The sequence below is a fragment of the Rattus norvegicus genome, chromosome 16 (genome assembly GCF_036323735.1).
Source record: "Rattus norvegicus strain BN/NHsdMcwi chromosome 16, GRCr8, whole genome shotgun sequence".
NCBI lineage: Eukaryota > Metazoa > Chordata > Mammalia > Rodentia > Muridae > Rattus > Rattus norvegicus.
This window is the reverse complement of record NC_086034.1, coordinates 51,858,305-51,882,202: the sequence shown is the minus strand read 5'-3', so window position 1 is coordinate 51,882,202 and position 23,898 is coordinate 51,858,305. Positions and strand designations below refer to the sequence as shown.

Sequence of the window (23,898 nt, the reverse complement as noted above, 5' to 3'; positions counted from 1 at the left end):
TCAAACCATCATACCAGCAGAGCAAGAAGAGGAAGAGAGATACTTAATCAAGGGAAAAGCCTTCCTAACTGCATTTTCTAAATGTAGGAAGCCTAATTTTAAACTGTTAAAATTGGTATTTGTTGTGTAACTGTTTTCTTTGAGATTGAAACATTCCATCCAGCAGGGAAGTTCATTAAACAGGAAGATAACTCAAAATGCTTCAGAAAATCCCTGAAACCGAGTAGATTCACTAGGTCCCTCCCACCCAGAGTAAGCATTAAAAGCTGAGAGTTCCTCTCAGATGAAGTGAAGATGGCCTGGAAAGAAGACTCTGAGGCCAGAAGACTCTGAGACTAGTTTAAAATGCCTTGGCTAGCTCAAAAGCTGGGCAGTTCTACTCTTCCTGGCAGCTAGCACATATTTCCCTCCTGTAATCCTGGCTTAGCACCCTCTAATTCTTCATTCTTTGTTACCCTGGCTCCTTCTAGGTGGCTCCCTAGTCTTTTCTGCTCAAGACACTTTTGGGGAGCCCTTCGGGAGACTGCCTGCATTCCTTCTCACCTACATTTTGGGTGATTTTTCCCTCTGCAGCTCTAAATCTAACCCGTCTTCCTCTGAATCACAATTCTCTGTCTCCTTTTTCCCAGTTCCTAACCCAGGCAAATCTAAAGGTCCTGCCCAGTCTCCCTTTGCCCAGCCATTGGCTATATCTTTATTGCCAATCAGAGCCAGCTGGGGGCAAGCTTCCTTTAGCCTACCTGTGGGACACTACAAACAGGTTTTTTTTTGGGGGGTGAGGGGGTAATACAATTAGCAAGAGAGCATTAGCCACTATACAGGATATTGTAATTATAGCTTTCTTGTGTGTCTAAGAACCAAGATTCCTTGTTACACACAAAAGAAGACAGATATACAACATAAAATGATATACAAACCCCCTATGTGATAACTTTTAAGTAGAAAAAAATCAGTATAAAACATAGAGATTTTTATCTTTAAACATACATACTTTCTAACTCAGTTCACAAAAATCCAACCTAGAACAAAATGTATGCTGTTAGCATTCCTGGTGTCCAGGTTGTGGTTTTCCTTAAAAGGAAACCAGGGTTTTGGGGGGAAAAAAGCTGATTTCAAGTCATTAGTCATTTCAAATATGTTAAGGATGGGGTGGGGGCTAAAAAATACACACACAGAATTATGGTTTATAGACAATTTAAAGCTTTTAAAATTTGCAACATTTTAAACATTTTCTACAGTGAATCCATTTGATGAATTACAAGACCTTTAAGCTAAAAAGATGGAGAATAGAAGTATATTACGAAAACACACGTGTAAAAATAAATGTATTAAAGTGTACCTTTGGAAACATCATCAGTCACTAAAACAGCAAATTTGAAATACTCTTTAAAGGAGTCCTTCTCTGAAGGAGCTGTGTACACATGTGTCTTTCTTGGTGGAGAGATTCTTCAAGTCTATAGGCAGAAATGGCCTTGGGACCAAGTTAAGAAATTACAGCCCAGCACTGCCTGTGTGAGACACGAAGCCCTCCCTGAGCAGGCTGCAGTCGGGGAATGAATCATATTCAGTCAGCTCTGTGGGGGAGCAAGGGCACACAGCAGAGGGGTGACCTCAGCTTTCATTTCGAATGTGTAGCACTCGGCTCCAGGGACTTGGGAGCTATAGATAAATGTGTTCCAGAAGACAGTGTTCTGAATAAGTATGAGCCGGAAGAACATACTCCCCACCTGAGGTCTCCCATCACAGCCACGGAGTAATCCTACCTCCCCTCTTCATCTGAACAGGAAATGGGCAACCCACAGCGTCTGCAGTAAAATGTTTTTACAGGAAGTGCTTCCAAGTGGGTTTCAATAACCACAACAGATTGCAGTGGTCAGAGCTGTAAAAGAACAGGTTGGACAATGGGAAGACAAGCGATTTAACTCTGCCTTCCACCCAAATTCTCATTCCAAGTCAACAACTGGGGACCTCGATTTCCTACCTATAAAAATGGAGCCCATCTCACTTGCAACTTTATTCAGGAGCGCAGTGAAGATTAATGAGAAAATATTTATAAGTACCTTCAAAACCCCAGAGTGAAAAATAGTTGTGTAAGTGTGAAGTATTGTGTATGGAGAGCTATCTCAGAATTCACAAAAATAGAGGGAAGACGTTCAAAAGGAGATTTCAACCTTTAAAATACAGCATGGCTCGGTTTCTCGGCTGCTGCATAAGTAGGTCTCTGACTGCAAGTGACTGAGAGGCCAGCAATTATCAAATGTAGGGCAGGGGCTGATCCCAAACAGTCCGAGAAGGTCACTTCTGCCATGTCAGCATGTGAATGTGCCTTGTCTGACACTGGAAGCGGAGCCAAGGACCAAAAGTGAAAATCACGGAGTCCCTCCATGGAGAAATGCTCTAAGTCGTTTGAGAGTCCTGGGAGGGTTCTCAAACCTAGAATTTACAGGGGTGTGGCGATGGATGTGGATGCAAGCGGTAACTCTCAAACTCAATTTCTGAAACTACCATCAGGTAGACTGGAGTTCTGCTCGGAAATCTGCACTGAAATAAGTTGAATTTTATTTGCCCCAGGCTCCAAGAACCAGTTTAAACTTTACGGTCTGGAGGTCCATAGTGAATTGGCAGATCACTTGCAGAAGGCGCGGAAGTGATGAGGCTGTCTGAATCTGAACCTGAGGTCTACGTTTTGCCAGACAATAGGTAGTGGGGAAATATATTAACAGAAGGTAGAGAAAACTCGGCTTCCTGGGAGAGACTCTGCTCTACACACAGTCATTCATGTTCCCAGACTGCCAGATGTGAACGAGCTGTGGCTCTATGCTTAAATATTCTGTATTCAAGCTAATGGTGTCTTCAGTGGACACACGTGACTAGTGAACATTTAAAACATCACTAATTAGAAATGTATTCACCCTGCTATGTTATATGATCTTATATAACATATGACAGCATATTTTTATATAGTATATACCACCTCATGTTCTTATATTGGCTATATATTAAATGGACATTTTTGAAATTATTTTATTTTGAGTTATTAAAATTAAATCTATCTTTTTTGTAAATATAAGTATTTGAAGATTTTTAGTTACTTATGTGATTTGTGTTATATTTCTATTGGACAGTAATGTTCTAGAACAATCTGAGTCCTCGTTTAGAAGGCTCTTGATCTTGGAGTGTCCTCTGGTTAGTACTGGTGTGCAGAGATCTGGCCTCGCCACTCTCTTAGCAAGGTGACCTCATTGTAATGGGTCCTCAAGAAAGATGAAGAGTTGGGCAGGTCTAGTCCAGCTATTCCAGAAAGCCTGCCAAATGCAAATTTGTCTACAATATAGACAAGTCAAGGGGTGGGAGCTGCTTAATAACCGTAAAGATAGTAGAAAGCCAATAACATCAGGAGCTTATGATTACTCTATACTGTATCGAAGCCTCTGTTTCCCACTGTCTTGTTCCTTCCCAATCACGATGCAGAAGGTAGGATGGGAAAGGACATGGAGATAGGAATTGGATCTCTGGTTTTCTCTTGTAGACCTGAGTCTGACAGAACCTTCCCTATCGTATCTGCGATACTTCAAAATACACTTTTGAAAAGTGTTTCTTTAATTCAAGGTGTCAAAAATCACTGTTTAGGCTCTTTTAATGACTGGCCTAGATACCAAGAAAGATACAATTACAGCACTAGCAGACTTCCTTTTAAAACAGAAGGAGCAGGGGTAAGATTGTGGGTTGTTGAGAGTATGGTAAATTTTACACCTAGAGAGAGGTGCGAGAAAAGAAGGTTCTCACCTTGTTAACTGAGCTAGAACTGAAAATAAAGATTCAGTTGAGCTCCCACTGCTTGGCTGCTTGTATGCAATGGTGCCCTAAAAATTCAAAAAAGACTAAAACACTTACCAGCTTCCATCTATCCAGTGAGCTCATTAACCACCTCCCCCCCCCCCCCCCCGTACTTATGACTTCTCACCCAAAAGTCACAGAGACACCCACAAGGACAGCATCAAGCTCTCTACTTGAATCTCACAAATGATCAACTCATACATACTAACTCATTAGTTAGCGGTCATAGCAACCTTGCCTCATGACCCAAATAAGAGAAGCATCTTCACTCCAAGCAGATGACACAGAGGATGGTAGGGGAGGAAAAATAAAAGACTGAGTCTTCAAACTTCATTTGGCTCAGTCACCCAACAGATAGAACTGGCCACGACCAGAAATTAATATAGGATGATAAAGAGAGAAACTGGGCTTGTCTTGTCCAAATGACCTACCTTTCAGTATAGAACCCAGAGGAGCCATGGGGTCCTACTTCTACTATTGTCCTAAGTTGAACACAGCAACCTGGGATAAGCAGAATCAGCAGGATAAATGTCTGTTATGCCTCGTAACCACATAGGTTGCGTGGTGACAAGGTAATCCTCAGCTACACAGGTCGGAGGTCAAAACTCTCCCCATTCCGCCATTTTTGTTTTACTTATTGTTACTTTTTCTGACAGGAAATGGGGATTTGGTTGATAATTACCAGGCATACAGATAAGGTTTCCTCATTAAAGTCTCATAAAACCATGAAAATAAATCATTGCAAATGGGGAGAGAAAGACAATCTTCTGTTTAGACTTTTCCATGGCCGCTCAGACCAATTATTTTTCATCTTGCAGCCAGCAATTTTTATTCTCAGCTAGCGTAGGGTCTGATAATCATAGGAAAGAATTTAGAGACCTCACAGGACTTTTCTGATTTCAAGTTAATGGCTTGGTATGTCAAGGACATGCTGAGCCTGGCAGAATAAATTATGAGACCACAGCTGAAGAAACACAGAGAAGGAAGCCCATGTAATACACATCTGCAGATATGATAGAAATATAAATAAATATGACAGTTTTGAGAAAATCGACAGGGTCCATTTGGCCGGTCCTGGGAATCAAAGCTGTTTAGAGCTATAGGAACACTGATGGTACCCAATGCAAATAAAAGTCTGAACAGTTCACTTTCTCGTTCTCTCTCCAGGGTGGGTTCCTTCCTTGAATAGTTCAGTCTCAATATTTTCCATTATTGCCCAACCAAGCCACAGCAAGGAGGTTTCCAGCTTTCCTACTGGTCTAAGCATTACACCAAATGTTGTTACCGTATCAACAAATATCAGCCATGGCCCTCAAGGTCTTACACGTAATCTCCAGAGAAATCCCGGAACCTAAGTATGTTGTGGGCATTCCTGGTAGAGTGGGTGCCTAAAGCTACTTCATCACACTGACTGACTAGAGCAGGGACAGCAATACACTGTACAGTCCCTTCATAATTCCAGAATAAAAGGAGTCCATGTTATTCATAAGGAAGTTGTTTGAATGGAAATAACCATGCGGATGGGAGGACAGATGACCAGGACTGATGACTTTCCAGATGGTAAGGCTTTCAATACTAGATCTGAACAATGGATGATGGGCCTGCAAGTAGACCAGAGACAGTAACTGAAATTCCAAAGCTCACGTCCTTTTCCTAAGAGACTGGACTATTTCTTAAGCAGTGACTGCAAAGTATCTGATCACAGGTGTCTTAGTTAGAGTTTTACTGCTGTGAACAGACACCATGACCAGGGCAACTCTTATAAGGACATTTAATTGAGGCTGGCTTACAGGTTCTGAGGTTCAGTCCATTATCATCAAGGCAAGAACATGGCAGCATCCAGGCAGGCACAGTATAGGAGAAGCTGAGAGTTCTACATCTTCATCTGAATGCTACTAGCAGAATACTGACTTCTAGACAGCTAGGATGGGGGGGTCTTAAAGCCCACACCCACAGTAATACACCTACTCCAACAAGGCCACACCTACTCCAACAGGGCCACACCTTTTAATAGTGCACTCCCTGGGCAGAGCATACACAAACCATCACAATAGGAGAGTTTGATTTAATCTGTCTACTTCTTTGTTTTTGCTGGTGAGTAGAAAATGAGGCATAAAAGTTCAAACAGTATTAAAGAGCTTAAGGGGAGAACTGGCTATATATGGGAATATTTTGATGTTCCAATAGAAAGCCAGTAATTAACTGAGGCTCCTGTGTGCACACCACTGAAGGTGTGAGTGATCTGTGAGTACATAGAGCCTCTGAATGCTCTGTGCTGAGCAGAGAACATGGCCCACCAAATCTTCAAGGCATACTATATTGTCAACAAGTGCTTACTTGGTTACACAGGCAGCTGAACACAGTCATAGGCACTGGGTTTGTCTCTGAAATTTGAAAAGACCAAGAGAGAGGAAAGCCAATAGCTTAATAGTATAGAAATATGATAGGTGATCGGGGTCAGCACCATAGTCATAGATTATGGTGATTATGTGCTCTTGTGGTGCTACAATGAACACATAACTTTATTTCTCTATCAGTGACGTTTCTGCTCCTATCATGAGCACCATGACAAAAGCATCTTCTAGAGATGTATTTTGGCTCATGGTTCCTGAGGAGAGGGAGGTATGGCACCAGGTGGCCAGAGCAGGAAGCTGAGAGATCACATCTTTATCCACAAACGTGAAGAAGAGAGAGCAAATTGGAAGTGGAGTGAGTTTCCTCATCTCCCCAAATAGCACCAGCAACCAGGAACTGATGGACTAAATATTCAAATATATGTGCCTATGGGAGACAGGTCTAATTCATGTTTTCACAAGACCTGCGACCTTTATCCCAATACTCACGGTCTCAGTCGAATCATGATTAAAAGGTCAAATTCCCACAGTGAAGCCTCCTACGGTGTATATCTGACCCATGTGCCTGGTTCTCTCTGTCCTCAGAGGTTGTTGGTCTATACAGTCCACTAAGGCAAAGGAGGCAGAGATGATTGACAGAGGTTTAGAAGCCCTATAAGTACATACGATGACACAGGGAAGCAGATCAACTTTACCTGGGGTAATTCGAGGCTTACATAATTTGGAGGGATGGGGGCAGAAACATCCAGGTTGGGCAAAGGTTGTTGTCTGACGGCTTAGGGTACTGGAATGCCTCATTAGCATAGAGAAGCTGTAATGGTTTGTATATGCTCGGCCTAGGGAATGGCACTATTAGGAGGTGTTGCCTTGGAGTAGGTGTGTCACTGTGGGTGTGGGCTTAAGACCCTCACTCTAGCTACCTGGAAGCCAGTCTTCCATTAGCAACCCTCAGATGAAGATGTAGAACTCTCAACTCCTCCGGCATCATGCCTACCTAGATGCTGCCATGCTCCCACCTTGATGATAATGGACTGAACCTCTGAACCTGTAGCCTGCCCCAATTTAACGTTGTCTTTATAAGAATTGTTTTGGTCATGGTGTCTGCAAAACTCTAAGACAGAAGCATTTCAGGAATCTCGGGTGCTAGCTGAATGGGTTCTTACTGGGAGAAAGGAAGTTGGAACTGTGATCTAACCAAGGCTAAGTAACCTTCTACAGTTAGTAGGTTTTGAATTCCTCAGACAAGGTCAAAGAAGAAGCTCTGAAAGGAGTCCTCCATATTGCACTGAGCCCCAGGAGGCTACCCAGTCAATGGTAGACTTCGACCTTAGCTGAGTTTTCCCACAGAGTTCCTCAAAACTGCCCAGGCAATCATAACAATGAAAGTCTGGGAAAGTATCACAGCTAAGAGGACCTTATGAAGACAAGATGAATAAATGTAATGGGACATCTTAGAATGGGAAAAAACCTTAAGATTGGAACAAAGCATGAATTTAACTTAGTAACAATGCATCAGTCTAGTTCATTAACAACAACAAAGTTGCCACACCACTCTAAAGTATTAATAATAAGGGAAATTCTGCGAGTCGCCTTCACTTTCCTTAAGGTATTCTAAAAATGTTCTAATAGTAAAAGGCAAATACAAGGCATTAATACTAATTTACTGAGTAGATGGAGGCATCAAGAATAAAGTACAACTAAACCCCTGAAACATGAAAGCTGACTCTTATAGTTAAATATGAATGTTTTCCCACACACTTGTGTATTGAATACTTGAGCCTTGGCTGATGGTGCTAATTAGGTAGGTTCTGGAAATTATGGCAGGTAGAGGAGGAAGTGGCTTACTATGTGTGGTGGTTTGAATAGGAATGGTCCCCCTAGGCTCATGTATTTGAATGTTTAGTCACAAGGAAGTGGAACGCTTTGGTGGGATTAGGAGGATTACAAGGTGTGGTCTTGTTGGAGGAAGTATGTCGGTAGGGGTGGGCTCTGAGGTTTCAAAAGCCCATGCCAGGCCAAGTCTCTCTCTTTCTGCCTATGATCAGGATATAGCTCTTGATTACTTCTCCAGCACTCTGCCTGCTGCCGTGTTCCCCACCATGAGAATAATGGACTAAGCTCTGAAAGACAAGTCCTTTATAAAAGGTCTCCTATATAAGAGTTGCTGTGGTCATGGTGCCTCTTCATAGCAGTAGAACAATGATTAAGACACCAGGGATGTATACTTGATCTGTGGTCCTATGGTCTCTCTCTCTCTCTCCCTCTCCCTTCCCCTCTCCCTCTCCATCTCCCTTCCTCTGTCCCCCCCCCCCCTCTCTTTTTCTATCTATAATGAGGTAAAGAACCTTACCTCCTAACATGATTCCCTGCCAAAGCACACAGGAACAAACAACCATGAACTGGACTGTCTGAAACTCTGAGTTATAATAAACCCTTCCTCCTGTAATTTGTTTCCACTGGGCATTTTGTACAGCAATGAAAACAATAACTAGCTCAGAAAACCTGTCACATAGAAGCAGGGTCTTGGCTATGATTAGACTGACCTTGTGATTCTTAGGTCTTTGGAACTGATTCATGAGAAGAATTTTAGAGACTATGGAGATAGAAGTGAGAGAAATTCCAGAAACCTATGGGTGCTTCTAATAAGAGTTCAGGTGCCAGTAGAAATGCAGAAAGTAAAGCTTGAGGTCTCCTGTAAGAACAAGCGCTCTAAGGGGGATTGGACAGCAGCCATTTTGATGAATAACTTGTCTATACCTTGTCCTTGTCCTGAGAGATTTATGTGCAGCCAAGTTTAATCCGATAGAAGGATTTTCAAGGGAATCCGACATTCAGAGAAAAGCATGGTGACTGCTACCTGCTTTGGGCCAGATTTATAGTCAGAATCAGGATCTAAAAGTAGAATAGAAAGACTTAAAGGACTTTTAGTTTGTTTAGAAAGTTAGAGCCACATTGGGCTAAGAAAGCCATAATTTCTGAAGTGGTTAGAACCATTTTTAAAGAGCCAAATAGTTTGCATCGAGACAATAGAGAAGACTCCCTGATCTCAGGACCTGAGTGAGCGTTACCTGTGGCAGGCTGGAGGCTGTGAAAGGATAAAGTCAAATTGACACTGTTTCCAAAATCGGTAAATCCTTAAAAATAGACAGAAACTGAGGTGGAGTTGGTAGGGAATGTTAAAATACCACTTAATGGATACAGGTTTGTTTTTGGTGCTGACAAATTAAAATATTTGAGGCTCTGTAGAGGAGAAGGTTGTACAATATTGTCATGGACACATGACACTTTATAGCTGCTATGTGATTTTACCTCAGTTATAAAAGAACTGAAAATAAAATAATTTAATAAATAAAATATATTTTATGTAATAAAATATTCATTATAACTTATTACATAAAATTAAATGTTTCTTTTTTACTTTTTAAAAGTAATTATTTTATTTATTTACATCCCAGATGTTGGCCCCTCCCTGTCCCCCTTCCCATAGTTCTTTCCCCCATCCCCTCTCTACTTCACCTCTGACAGGGTGACTCCCACTAGGGTATCATGTCTCTACAGGATTAGATGCATCCTCTCTGACTGAGACCAGACAAAGCAGTTCACTGCTACATAAGTGCTAGGGCCTCAGACCAACCCTGTACACTTTTTGGTTGATGGCTCAGTCTCTGGGAGCTCGCAAGGATCCAGGTTAGTTGGTCTTCCTATGGGGTTGCACTCTCCTTAAGTTCTTTCAGTCCTTCCATAGGGGTCCATGACCTCAGTCTACTGGTTGGCTGTATCTTCATCTGTCTCAGTCTGCTGCTGATAGAGCCTCTCAGAGGGCAGCCATGCCAGGCTCCTGTCTACAAGCACAACATGGCATCAGTAATAGTGTCATGTTTTGGTGCCTGCACATGGGATGGATCCCAAGTTAGGTCAGTGACTGGATAACCTTTTCTTCAGTCTCTGCTCCATTTTTGTCTCTGCATTTCTTTTTGACAGGAACAATTTTGGGTTGAAAGTTTTATAAGTGTGTTGATGTCCCTATCCCGCCACTGGGGGATCCTGTCTGACTACTGGAGGTGGTCTCTTCAGCTTCCATATCCCCACATTTGTGCCTTTTGGCTAACGTCACCCACATTGAATCCTGGGAGCCTCCCCCATCCCAAGTCTCTGGGACTTTCTAGAGGTTTCTCTAACCTCAGCAGTTGCATATTTCCATTCATTCTCTCTGGGTCTCTCTCCTGTCTGCCCCCATACCTGATCCTGCCTCCTTTGTCCCTTATCTCTATCCTCTCCCACCCACTGCCCCCATGGTTGTTTGGTTCCCTATTCTAGGTGGGATTGAAGCATCCTTACTTGGGCCTTCCCTCTTATTTAATGTCTTAGGATCTGTGGGGTGTATCTTGGGTATTCTGTACTCTTTGGCTAATATGCACTTATCAATGAGTGCATACCATGCATGGCCTTTTGGGTCTGAGTTACCTCACTCAGGATAGTATTTTTTATTTCCATCCATTTGCCTCAAAATTCATGATGTCCTTGCTTTTAATAGCTGAATAATATTGTGTAAATGAACCACGTTTCCTGTATCCTTTCTTCAGTTGAGGGGCGTCTGGGTTGTTTTCAGTTTCTGGCTATTACAAATAAAGCCACTGTACATATAGTGGAGCACGTGTCCTTGTAATGTGGTGGAGCATCCTTTGGGTATGTGCCCAAGAGCGGTATAGCTGGTCTTCATCTAGAACTATTTCCACTTTTCTGAGGAACTGCAAGATTGATTTCCAGAGTGGTTGTACAAGTTTGTAATCCCACCAGCGATGGAGGAGTGTTTACCTTGCTCCCCATCCCGGACAACATGTGCTGTCATTTGAGTTTTTGATTTTAGCCATTTTGATTGGTATAAGGTGGAATCTCAGGGTCATTTTGATTCACAGGGTTCGAATTTCCTGACTAAGGATGTTGAATTTTCAATATATACAATGCATTATAAATTATAATGTATTATATAATAAAATTAAAACTTTCCAATAATAATAAGCCAATGGGTTTTTCCTACTATATGTTTTCTTCCTCAGAATCCTGGATGTGAATCTTCTGAGTGAGATGGTAGATGAGACACTGCCTCCATGGGGCCCCGGATGAAGAAGAGACAGTATGAGGAAGAATGAGCTCATTCTGAAGAGACAGAGGAGGCACTTTGGAAACGTGCAAAGGTGTTGGCCCAACATTGGCTGTACAGAGTAAGAGGACAGTCACTACTCCTAGGGGATGAGTCAAGCCAAACACAATTGGGTGGGGTGAGTCCTGGCAGGGGAGTGGAGGCCTCATCCAAAAGCAACATTTTTACTTTGTTGAATCAAAATTGTATTTTTTTACATATTTATTTCCTTTTGTACACAGGTCTAATTTTGTTTACACATTAATTATTGGGCAAACATTTTCCATCCATTTTCTTTTTAAAAACTTCCTTCAATGATTCCCCAATTTTCTTCCTTTAGGCTATAGTTTTAGTTGAATTTCTACTCTATCCTCTTGGTTTTTTTTTTTTTTTTCCGGAGCTGGGGACCGAACCCAGGGCCTTGCGCTTCCTAGGCAAGCGCTCTACCACTGAGCTAAATCCCCAACCCCTTGTTTTTTTTTTTTTTTAAATCTCTTATGGACTTGTCTTTTATTCCTCTCTTCACATTCACCTCATTTTTCAGATATTTCCTCATTATGGGAAAATTTTAACTGTTCTCTTAGATCATCCTGGTTTCTTTTCCCATCCATAATGCTCTCCTCGTTCCTCTTACTCCCTTCTCCGTCTGTTATTTAACCTGCTTCTCTTCTGTTTTTCTTTCTCTGCTGCCTTCTCTCTCATTCATTTCCGCGTTTGCCAGAGGTGATTTTGACATCATAACCCTCTGCATTAGCGTGGCCATTTTCTGGTCCGTGCTCCTCGGCGGTGCCCTAGGGGACTTTCCTTGTTCTAGATGCCTTTCTGTACCTTGTGTGGCTGGATGCTGCTACAGCTCTCACGGAGCCAGCTCTCGCCTCTGCTCTCAGGGCTGGTCTTCGCTCACTGGTGGCACTGCTGATGGAGATCTTAGGAGCCGGCCGCTCAGTCAGGAGAGCCACACACGCCATTCAGTCAGGAGTGCCACACACGCAGCAGGAGATACTGGTGTCACCTGATGCACGAATCACAACAGAGAAACAGGAAGGAACAGAGAAACGTGGTTCCTCTCAAGTCCTCACTCACTGACTCCAGAGATCCTCACCAGGTAAGACGCTGGGTGGAGACTAGAGACCAGTGTGCTGGATCCCATTAGAAACCACGGTTGTGGACAGTTGTAGCCACTATCTGGGTGCTGGGAACTGAACTCAAGTCCCCTAGAAGAGCATCCAGTTCTCACAACTACTGAGTCATCTCTCCAGTCCCAAAATAAAACAATTTAGATATTATAAGCGGAATCCTGGAGCTCCCAATTTATCAAAACACACAAAGGCATGAAAAGTCAGGTCCAGGTACAACAGCAGTATAAGACGCTGGTACCCACTTTCATCTTTTGACACATTTTCTAAACTAAAAATTAGCAACAATAAACCTAATGCTTGAAGGAGTTTGTACTGTCATGCTGTCATGACAAGCTCAAAGGCACACCTTGAGGTCTCCTTACTCCACCTCTGCCTCACAAAGCACTCATGGCACCTAAGGTGAGGTGCCAATATTGAGGCCTGCCTGCCCCTCTCAAGTTCCTCCTCTGTCTCCCAAAAGGGGGTAAACCATCCCTGGTAGAACTTTAAGGCCAGCCAAAGCTTTTGTGCTAGTTTTCTTTCACCTGCTATGATAAACACCACACCCTAAAGCAACCTGGGGAGAAACGGGTTTGTCTCAGGCTCATAGCCCATCATAAAGGGAAGCCTGAGCAAAAACTCGAGACAGGAACCTGGAAGCAGGGACTGAACGCTGCTTACTGGCTTGCTCCTCAAGTCTCGCGCAACCCGCTTCTTTATACGACCTATGGGAGGCACTGCCCACAGTGGACTGGGCCCGCCCGCATCATTATTAATCCAGAAAAGGTCCCAGTGTCTTGATTAGCAGCCAACGTGATAGGACATTTTCTAGATTGGGGTTTCCTCTGGCTTGTGTCAGATTGACAAAAGACTCACCATCAGGGCTTCCCAGCCGACGGCACTGACTCAGAACTCCCTCTCCAGCACTCCTTCTAAGAACTAAGTCGAGATGGGAACAAAAAAGTCCCAAGCAAGCGATCAGAGATCTCAAAGGTTAAGCAGCCGTCAGCAAAGCCGGTTTTCAGGATAGGTTTCCATCTCCAAGAAAATCTCCGCCATCCTTGTTGCCAACCGGAGTCTCTCGTACTTTATAGACTCTGGTCCTTGGATGCATAGCCTTTTGTGAGAGTGCATTTAATGAGAAACACCGTAGTGAGGAAGAAATGTAAGAGCAAGTGAGGTTATTCACCTGTTATGAAGTTAAATTTGTTTCATTTTAGAATTAGCCTTAATGTGGACAGTATACGTTCCTCTTTCTGGAGGAGGCATGTGGCATCCTATGTCCTTTATTTTACAAAAGGGTCATAATAGTAAGATGACAAGGTTTTAAATGCCCTTTCTAGCTAAAATTAAATGTGCTAACTTCCGTCAAGCCCTCAGTTTTTACTTCACCCTTAATTGGTGAAGTTTTAGAATCTGGGAATCTTTACATTGTTACTTCCTTGGAAGAAAAATGCTGGAGAATTCCGGTGCATTCTCATGGGTGTTTACCAGGAATGGATTTATCTGTCACAGTAACAAATTAGGCTAAAAGTTTTAGCAGATATATATGTATATAAATGAAAATATGTGTATGTGTATATATACCTTTATGTATACACACATATACGTATTACATATAAACACATATACACAAACATATATGTGGGTATATAATACACACACACACACACACACACACATATATGTATATGTATGTACGCTATTCACAGGAAGCGGTACTGCACATGGTCACTCAGGGACCCTAGCTTCTCATCACCTTGCAACTTCTTTCCCAGCAACTTCATCCCCAAAATACACCAAAGACAGAGTGAAATGTGAAGAGCCAGGCCTCAAAACAAGCTTTACTTCTGCATACATTTCTTTAGTTAGAACCTGGATGCCTAAGCCCAAACAGCAAACAACAAAAACACACACATGATGAAGTCTGAGGGGAAGGCCAATTAACAGCTAAGGCAAGGCGGCGAAGCACTTTGATATCTAGTTTCAAGGGTTAGCCTGTGACCCTGTGGACATCAGAGAAATATTAGGAGACCAGGAATATTAAAAGAACTACTCCAGAAAAAAATTAAACTCGTGCCGGCAAGAACGATGGGGTCGGGGAAGAAACCAGAGTCAGGGAGACCAGTCCGCAGGCAGGGTCACGGTCTCGGCATTTGGTCATGAGACCTGATTTGTGCAAGATGAGCGTTAAGACTTCAGTATATGAGTTACATGGACTGTCAGGATCCTTAGGACATTAATTGCATGGAACGGCAGGACTGGAAATCCAGGCTTTGGAGTGGAGAGGTGAAATTAGAGACCGTGAGAACCTGACGAGGAAAGAGAGACTTGCCTAGTGTTGGCACCTCACAGCAGTTAGTGGGTGAGCAGTCAGCTACCTCAGGAAGGGGAAGATGGGGAAGGCCGTGCTAAGCTTTGGCAAGACTGCTGTTGGGGAAGGACTTAGCTAGTCTTGTGATTAAAAAAAAATAAAGGGTCTGAGAAGTAAATATCCTGTTTCTACCCAAGTTTGGAATTTTTCCATTTTCTAATTTGTGTATATTAAGATATCTTATCTTTGCAATAAGATTATAAAGTAATATTTCAATTTATGGGAAAGAAAAGGATGTTTCTTCCCCAGCAATTGTAAAAGCAGTAGTGCCCCTCTGTGTCTGCGTTTTGCACACCTCTCTTGAGAAGCAACAAGTCATGGGAATGAGTCCTGCAGATTTTCTGTGGGGAATTACCTCATAGGATACTAACTCAGTACCTCAAACACACACCATTGCTCTGGGCAGCTCTCTGATGAGTCTCTCTGTCAGCCTTTATGAAACCATTCTCTGATAAATCAAAAACTAATCAATTCTATTTATAATAGAAGATGCAATCTTCATTGGGCGATTGACTTTTTTTTTTTTTTTTTTGGTTCTTTTTTTCGGAGCTGGGGACCGAACCCAGGGCCTTGCGCTTCCTAGGTAAGCGCTCTACCACTGAGCTAAATCCCCAGCCCTTTAGTTTTTCTAAATCTCTTAAAACCCTAATCACCAAAATTATTTGGTGAAGCCACCTTTTAAAAGTAAGCATAATAGGATGTAATGTGATGTGATGTGTGTGTGTGTGTGTGTGTGTGTGTGTGTGAATGTTTGTGTGTGTGTGCTGCACACATGCACAAGGCAAGGGTAATTGTTTTGGAATATAAATGAATAAGCTAACTATTGTTAGCACACTCTGGAAAGTGTGTATTGTGTGGCATAAGGAAGTTCTGTCTGTGTATGAAGAATGACATCATATTAAGCACACACAGTATTTTCATGTCCTGTTTGACAGCCACAATTCTCAGGTCACCGTAGTAACCTCCTACATCAACAATGTGATAAAAATATGTGATCTTAGAAATGGCCATGGAGGGGCTGGAGAGATGGCTCCTTGGTTAAGAGCACTGAGTGCTCTTCCAGAGGTCCTGAGTTCAATTCCCAGCAACCACATGGTGGCTCACAACCATCTGTAATGAGATATGATGCCCTCTTCTGGTGTGTCTGAAGACAGCTACAGTGTACTCACATACATAAAATAAATAAATCTTAAAGAAAAAAAGAAATGGCCATGGAGAACACAGCACTGAGCTTTAGAATTCACCAGACAAGGGTGCAGAAGTTGGGTCAGTCACTCACTCCTGAATGACTCTGGGCATGTCACCGGGCTGCATTTTCTTCCTCTCCTCTGAAAGGTCACTAATTACTCTCACCTAAAGAGATACAGTATGATTGACAAATATGAGCAGATACAAGATTTACCCCTGCAACCATCTACAGGTCATGCGGATGTGAAGAGGAACTGTCTTCAACAAACCAACCTTATAGACAAGAGAGTACAACTCAGATGTTTCTGTATCAGGAAGCAGGGGCACCACACAGGCAAGAAATACCTCCTGCAGCCCTGAGCCCCTCAAGCTTCTGGCATGAGCTGAGAGATTAGTTTTTTTTTTTTTTTACTCAGTCACCTACATCTTGGAAATCTGGAAGGAGAATGACAGCAATCACAGCTAGTAGCCTCATTTGGCTTTAGTGAGCCCTGGCAGAAAGGCTGGGGAGCAACTGTTTTGCAGATATCATCACTTGGGCTCTGGTGGAACTCACCCATCATTCCCTACACCAGGGTTCTGCCATTCCAAGAGCATTCACCTTTCTGCCTCTGTCCCTCAAATACCCTGCTGACTATAGGCGCTGCCATTGCCTTATTTTGCTCACCTTAGAAGAGATTACTGGCATGAGACACACCCCAGGGCTTATGTTAATCTGCGTAATGCTACTATAATGAAATACAGGAGGCAACTTATACATAGAAAAGGATTATCTAACTCCTGGGTCTACTGGTTCTTGGTCAAGAGTTAATGGCTCTATCACTGTGTACATCCTGTGAGGGCAGAATATATTGAGACTATAACACATTCACGGAGCAAACAACTTACTCCCTGAGCCAGGAACGGGCAGGGAAGACAGAAGGCCAGCCATCTACAACCCTCTGCAGAACTGGTCCTCAGTAACCTGAGAGCTTCCCTTAAGTTCTGTCATCTCTCAACAGCATCATCTTTAACACATGGACCCTCGAGGGACACCCATCCAACCACTGTAACATCTTCAGTATGTGGGATGCCCCATCGTCCTCAGATTCCATTGCCTGCCTGATGGTGGCAGGTAAGGGAATGTTTGTTTTTGTTTTTGTTTTATTTTTTCCCTTAATTTTTATCAGTTCCAGGGCTTATGCATACAATGCAATCGGTCATTCAAGAAGATGAATTTGAACACTTCTCTGGTATGATTAAAATTAATATGGGAAATCTCAGGAAGGGAAGGAAAGGGGTGTGGTTTAATTAGGCACGTGGAATCCTGTGTGGAGTTTTGATGGAAGAAAGGAAGCAGCCCAAGGTCCTCAAGCAAGAGCTCATCAAATAGACTCCTGAACAGACTTTGTAAAGATACAGTCCCAGAATGTGATGGCTTCATATGCTCAGACCAGGGAGGCGTGGCCCTGTTGGAAAAGGTGTGGCCTTGTTGGAGTATTTGGGTCACTGTGGGTGTGGGCTATCAGTCCCACTTCCTAGGTGCTTGGAACTCTGCCTTCAGACAAAGATGTAGAACTCTCAGCTCCTCCTGCCTGGATGCTGCCATGGTCACCTTGATAATAATGGACTGAACCACTGAATCTGTAAGTCAGCCCCAATTAAATGTTGTCTTTATAGGAGTTGCCTTGGCCATGGTGTCTGATCACAGGAGTAAAGCCCTAACTAAGACACAGACTCAGATAGAAAGGGTAAGACTGAGGGATGCGAACCATGCAGAGAGACATGGGTAAGAGAGTATCAGCTGCCAGATGAATATGTGACTCCTTTTAAGGATTACAACTTCTCCTTAAAAAATCTTACTTCTTTGTGACATCCTGCACTCACACAAAAGCCATGCAATCATGGGGGCCACTGGAAATCCCATCTCTTGGGAGGTAGAGATTGGGTGTCCCCAGGATAAGCAAGCTAGCTAGATTAGACAACAACATGTTCCAAAAGAGGCCAGGCCTCAATAAAGTAGAGGTGCCTGAGGTCGACTCTGTGTATCTACTTACACACATGTGCTCTCAGACAAGTGATCTGTCCCTGTCACTGTCCCTCTTCCTCCCCTTGTCCCTCACCTCTTACACACACACACACACACACACACACACACACACACACACGGTCATACATATGCATGCACACACACACCTTAAATGAAACACCCCTGGAAAAGGCATGCACATTCTGCTGCCTGGAAAGCTTTATTTGGGAGATGCTACCAAATTCTCACCTTGAAACACATCCAGAACCTCGCCTTCATTTGTTCATTGGGGACCAGAGTCTCCAATGGCTTCAGAACAGCCTGAAATCTTGGGATGCAGTGTGTAGAAGGACAAACAGCAAGAACAAAAACTGACTCTCCCGTCCAAACTGTTCTTTAAAGATTTCATGCCTCTGATTGTCTTGTAGTACAATCTCCCTTTAATTCGATTTAAAAGTCACGGTTTCCACTCACTTTTCAAAGACTGTATGAACGGAGCATTTAAGCATGGGTGACCTGTGTAGTCCCTTCTCAAAGCTGTTTCCTGGTGAAATGGCTTCCATGCTTCCCAGCGTACGGCTGTCTAACTATCCTGTCCTTGGCAGGAGATAGCACAGTGGCTATCTCTGGGAGAACTTGTCACACATACAGTCGCAGCTTTGGCCCCTTGGGGAGAGAGCAAAGTTAATTACCTTGCTTCTGGCATAGAGAATGATGGAAGTGACCAGCACAGAGAGGGTGTCAAACTGTCGGTTTAACCTGACACCAGGGCTGGAAGTGTGAAGAATCTGTAACATGTACAATTAAATGCCTGCAATCACGGAACACAAGTTCAGACACAGCTAATTTAGAAATTATTGTCAGAACTCACAGGGGATCGGTCATAATAAGGGAGAGAGAAAAGTCTCCAGCAGCAAAAACCCCACAGAGGGACCAAGTTCATGATCCCCACCCCCCGTTGGAAAATAAGCAGAAAGTCGAGGATGATGGGTTTATGTAAAATCAATGTCTCAAAATATTCGAAGAGGTGTATGGTTAAGGAGAATTTTCAGGAATGGAGCTGTTTGTAGAAATGAGGACCTATTTCATTAAAAAAAATATTATGTCTGAGTGCTTTTGCCAGTATGAATGTCTGTGTCCTTCATGTGTGCAGCCCCTCAGAGGCCAGAGAGAACATCAGATCTCCCGGAATTGGAATTAAACAAAGTTGTGAGCCACCACATGGGTGCTGAGGATGGAGCCTGGGCTCAGTGCAGTGATCCAGCCGGACAAAACTTTACAACCCAGATCTCCCCTCTAGCCATGTGTTTTGATGAAGAAGAAGGAATGTGCCTCTCCCTAACGTTGTCTGTTCACTCAGCCGGATGCCCTGCTGCCATTCCCCGCCCCCCAAGAAAATGAAATCATGGCAGGAAATGGTAAAAGGTAAAAAGTCCCAGATGGGGAAGAAGCTAAGATCAATCCTAAAACATATGTGAACGTTCGAGAAGCCTCAAGGACAGTCTATGCATCCTTAGTTAAGAAAACAAAAAACACGAGAGGCTTACTAATTAAATGAAGATATTTCCTCCCACACAGCCAATTGAAAGTCCCCAAGCCATTTCAAAGAGACTGTCCGTGTCTATTTGAAATATTTGTATCTGGACCATGAATAACGCAAGTGCTTTTGAACCGGGCATGACTGATGTAAAGCAAAGCTAAGGGACCGAAAGGAAGATTAATATAAGAATTTTGCATGCGTGCATAATGACAAACCTAAACAAGACCAGAATCAGACAAACATTCTTAAAGAAAAACCACGTGCGCTCAGACACCGCGTTGAGATTTCAGTTCAGTAGCTCGTGTTTGGACTATGGGTGTGGTGTCAAAGGAGAAGTTGGGGCGGGGTGGGGGACGGGGAGGTAAATGCGAAACCACTTGGCACCTGTGAGCCACTCACAGTTCCACAAAGGCATAGAAAAACAAACAAATAGATGGAGGGGAAGCAGTTCAGGGGAAAGACAGCCTTGTTTTGATGAGTTTTACATACCAACTTCCAACCGGGGGAAGAAAGAACAGGATCTGATTGCTGTCTGGAGAGGGCACTTCCTTTGCCCGCTGTGGAGCCAAAACCTGACTCACAAGGACACACAGGTAGGGGTACTGGCAGCTAAGCTGGCTGCTTGCCCATGGGGGTGGGGGTGGGGAATCACTAAAATGAGGTTGCTACTTGTCTTTCAGGTACTTGGGAAACTTTGAGGACACAGCCTCACCGTTTCAGTCCTCGGATTACCAACTTAAATATCACAAATGCCAAGGACTCCCAGGGCAGTGTTGTGAAGCTGCGAGACCAGTTTCTTGGGTGGTCCAGGATTTCTCTGAGGTTTTGAGTCTGTTCCCCCAGCCCCAGCCCCGACCCCGTCTCAATCACCACGTTTGGTGGTGTCTGTAGGTAATATCTGGAATTGAAGTGGTAACCCTCGCGTGCGTAAATGATATGCACCGCTGAGCAGGTCCTGTCTTCACAGGGTATAAGACACATTTATCATGTCTGGGGGTCAGAGACTCCTTACGCGTGAAAGTATGCAGGGTTCTGCTGAGAAAGTGTCTGAGGGAAAACCAGTCATTTGGGAAAGGAATTCATCTCTCAAATTTAGACTTGAAATTTGGAGGGTGGTCCTCAATTCGAACACAGAAAGGGGCTTTGATTCTTCTGGCCTTCGCTTTGATAGATGAGTGTGCCCTTTAAGAATAAACAGAGAATTGAGACCCCAGAAACTGCAGAGATAGCCTGATTGTACCATAGGAGGCCACTGGCTTGGTCTATATACAGAGCAATGGTTTAGCATAAGTTAAAGTTGAATGGAAGAAATAAGGCAGTGGGATGAATCAGCCCTAAGTTCCTTAGGGCAAAATCCATAACCTTTTTCATTTTTTTTTTGTTTTTTGTTTGTTTGTTTGTTTGTTTGTTTTGTTTTTTCTGGGGGATCAAATCTAGGGCCTTTCTAATGCCAAACTATATCCCTGGCCTGCAGTTAAAAACTAATGTAATATTTATTGCAAAATGTGTTGAAGAGAGAAATATCTAGATTTGATCATGACACGGCACAAGCAACCACTAACATACTCATGCCTCACGTCTGAGCCATGGGTTTGTATGTTACTCTTTGATAATTAACAAGAAAGCCCACCTTTAAAAACAGTTCTGTTTTAGTGTTCACACCTCCCGTCTTGTTCCTCACCTGCTTCCCGCTCTGAGAGCAATGTTTGAAGAGCCTCGGCCTCTTACCAACCTTCTAAAGGGAGTTTGAAAGCAAAGGGCTCCAGACCTTTTCACATTTACTGCAAGTGGCCTTTGGAACCAGGGATCACAGTGGAGCCACACCCAACGTGAGAACCCCAGGAGATGCTGAAACCCTTGTGTGCGACCATCTCAGAACAGGCATTCTCTGCTCTTCTTAACCTTGCTTCCAAGTTTGAGAGTCTGCATTGTGCTCTCAACTCTTCCCCGATGCCTCTTTACAAAACCTGCTAGTCTCAGGCTCCTTTCTCATTGCTGTGACCACAAGCAGAATGCAACTTAAGGGAGGAAGGCTTTCCTTTGACGTACAGCCCTTCACAGTGGGGAAGGCCCGGCAGCAGATCTTACCACATCCACAGTTGGAAACAGAGAGTAATGGAGGCTGGGGCTCAGTACACTTCCTCCTTTGTATTCAGGCCAGGACTCCAGTCTGTGGAATGGTGCTGCCCACATTTAATGTGGTCTTTTTGCCTCAGTTAACCGAATCTAGAAAGCTCCCCACAGACATCCCAAAGGTTTGTCTCCTAGGTGGGCCTATATCCTATAAAGATGACAGTCAACATTCACCATCAAAGGGGGGAGGGGATCCCAGATCTACTTATTCAGGAAACATGCATTGAAGGCTTCGAGGGTTCCAGGCCCCTGGAGAAGCTTTGGAGGCCACAAGGCAGATCTTCATTTGCTCCCACAAAGAACAAGCTGCCTGCTTGGTCATGTTGCTCCCAGTTGCTGCCAGTTCCTGTCATCTCTGGCTATGAAGGAAGTTGGTTGTCTTCATTTAACAACCGATGTCGCCTACAGTTGTGTCCCGGTTTTCTGTGTCCTTGGATGTTTACAGTCAGTTTGGGGTATAGTTCTCTCAACTGTATGTAGCCTTTTTCTCTGACCATAGCATTGGTCAGAAGATAATATAGTGTTTGATACATTGCCAAGTAATGACAATCTGTTCACCTGTGAGTAATTTGCAAGCTGAAACTTGCCACACCCAACTGGCAGATACCTGGCTGCCAGGGTAAACCTCCTACCCACTGGCTTCACCTTTCTTGTCCAGTGGCCAATTTGCAGAGGGTTACATAAACAGAATGGACTTACCCAGAGATTTGGAACACATTAAGTCAATTTCCTAGCCACCACCGGTAAGATAAACATGTTGATAAAGCCTGCTTTTCAGAGGAAGGCCAAAAGGTAACAGTTCCCACAACCTGCTCTGTAAAGAGATACCCAGGCAGGAAGAAAGAGAAAGGGCAGAATCAGAAAGCACAAAGGCAACATCACTAAGGATACCCATTGAGAGACAGGATGCACCATCCTCAGGTAAGAAAGCCTATACTTCCTTCCGTATCTTCCTTTGGCTGCCTTCTACACTGTCCACTGACAATGCCCTTCCAGATTTAGGCTCAATGATCAGGGCTTACAAAATGCTGAGAAGCCACAAGGAAAACTGTCATAAAACTCAAAAATGAAACGTAAAATTCCAATAAGTTCAGGCTTCTCTCTGTATCTGAGATATTAGCTGGGTAGGGCTGTCACACAGAGTACTGCAGACTGAAGAACAAAATGTATTTGTTCTTCAAGTACAAAAATATATTTCTTTGCATATATTTGAAATAAGAAGTGTTGGCAGTGTTTCTCAACCTGTGGGTCACAAACCCCAGAGACCACCTTTTAAGTTGCTGTTCCTAACAGTAGCAAAACTATAGTTATGAAGTAGCAACAAGAGTAACTTTGTGGGTGAGGGACACCACAGCATAAGGAACTGTATCCAAGGGTCTCAGCATAAGGAAAGCTGAGAACCACTGTGTTACAGGGTCAACATATGAATTGAGCACCGCCAAAATTTCTCCAATTACTACATGTAACCCTATAAATACAAATTCTGTAAAGATGAATATAAATTCTGTTCTATAAAATAGAAATTTAAGACATATGTCACCAGGATTGCAGAATTTAGAAGTCACTATTTATTTATAAAAACTATTTATAGGTTAAATGCTCCCAGTGTATAATAAGTTTTGGGTGCTATAAAGAATGACTACAGATCTCACACTCAATTTTAAGTTTAATAGATGAGCTGTAGCTGTAAGTCTGCAGAAGCCGTGCACCCATCTAGCCCACAGTTTTGTCTCAAGTTCAGTGCATTTCTGCTCTGATTGCCTGTTCCAGACTCTACTGTCTGTCTGACCCTCTGAAGCTCAGCAGGCATAAATTCTACTTTTTTTTTAAATAAATGAGCCAGGTGGTAGCGGTGCATGCTTTTTTATTTTAAATTTATTATATGAATATACTGTATCTCTCTTTGGACATACCAGAAGAGGGCATCAAATCCCATTACAAATGGTTGTGAGCCACCAAGTGGTTGCTGGGATTTAAACTCAGGACCTCTGGAAAAGCAGTCAGTGTTCTTAACCACTGAGCCATCTCCCCAGCCCAGATACAAATTCCTTACATGTGTTCTCCTTAGAACTTCGCCTGCTTCCCCACCACAACTCTGCCAGTTCTTTAGCCAGGGTAAGAACTGCTATGCCCAGTTCTAGGATTTCTCAAAACTCAACACAGATAGGTAAGGAAATTCTTCCATTCTTACCTTCAAAACATGGTC

General features: G+C 43.3%; 1 long non-coding RNA gene across 7 annotated transcripts in view; it reads right to left on the bottom strand.

The window, feature by feature from the left end:
* LOC103693959 (uncharacterized) overlaps nucleotides 1–23,898 on the bottom strand; it is a 62,391-nt gene that overhangs the window by 27,501 nt on the left and 10,992 nt on the right. The window lies entirely within an intron of this gene.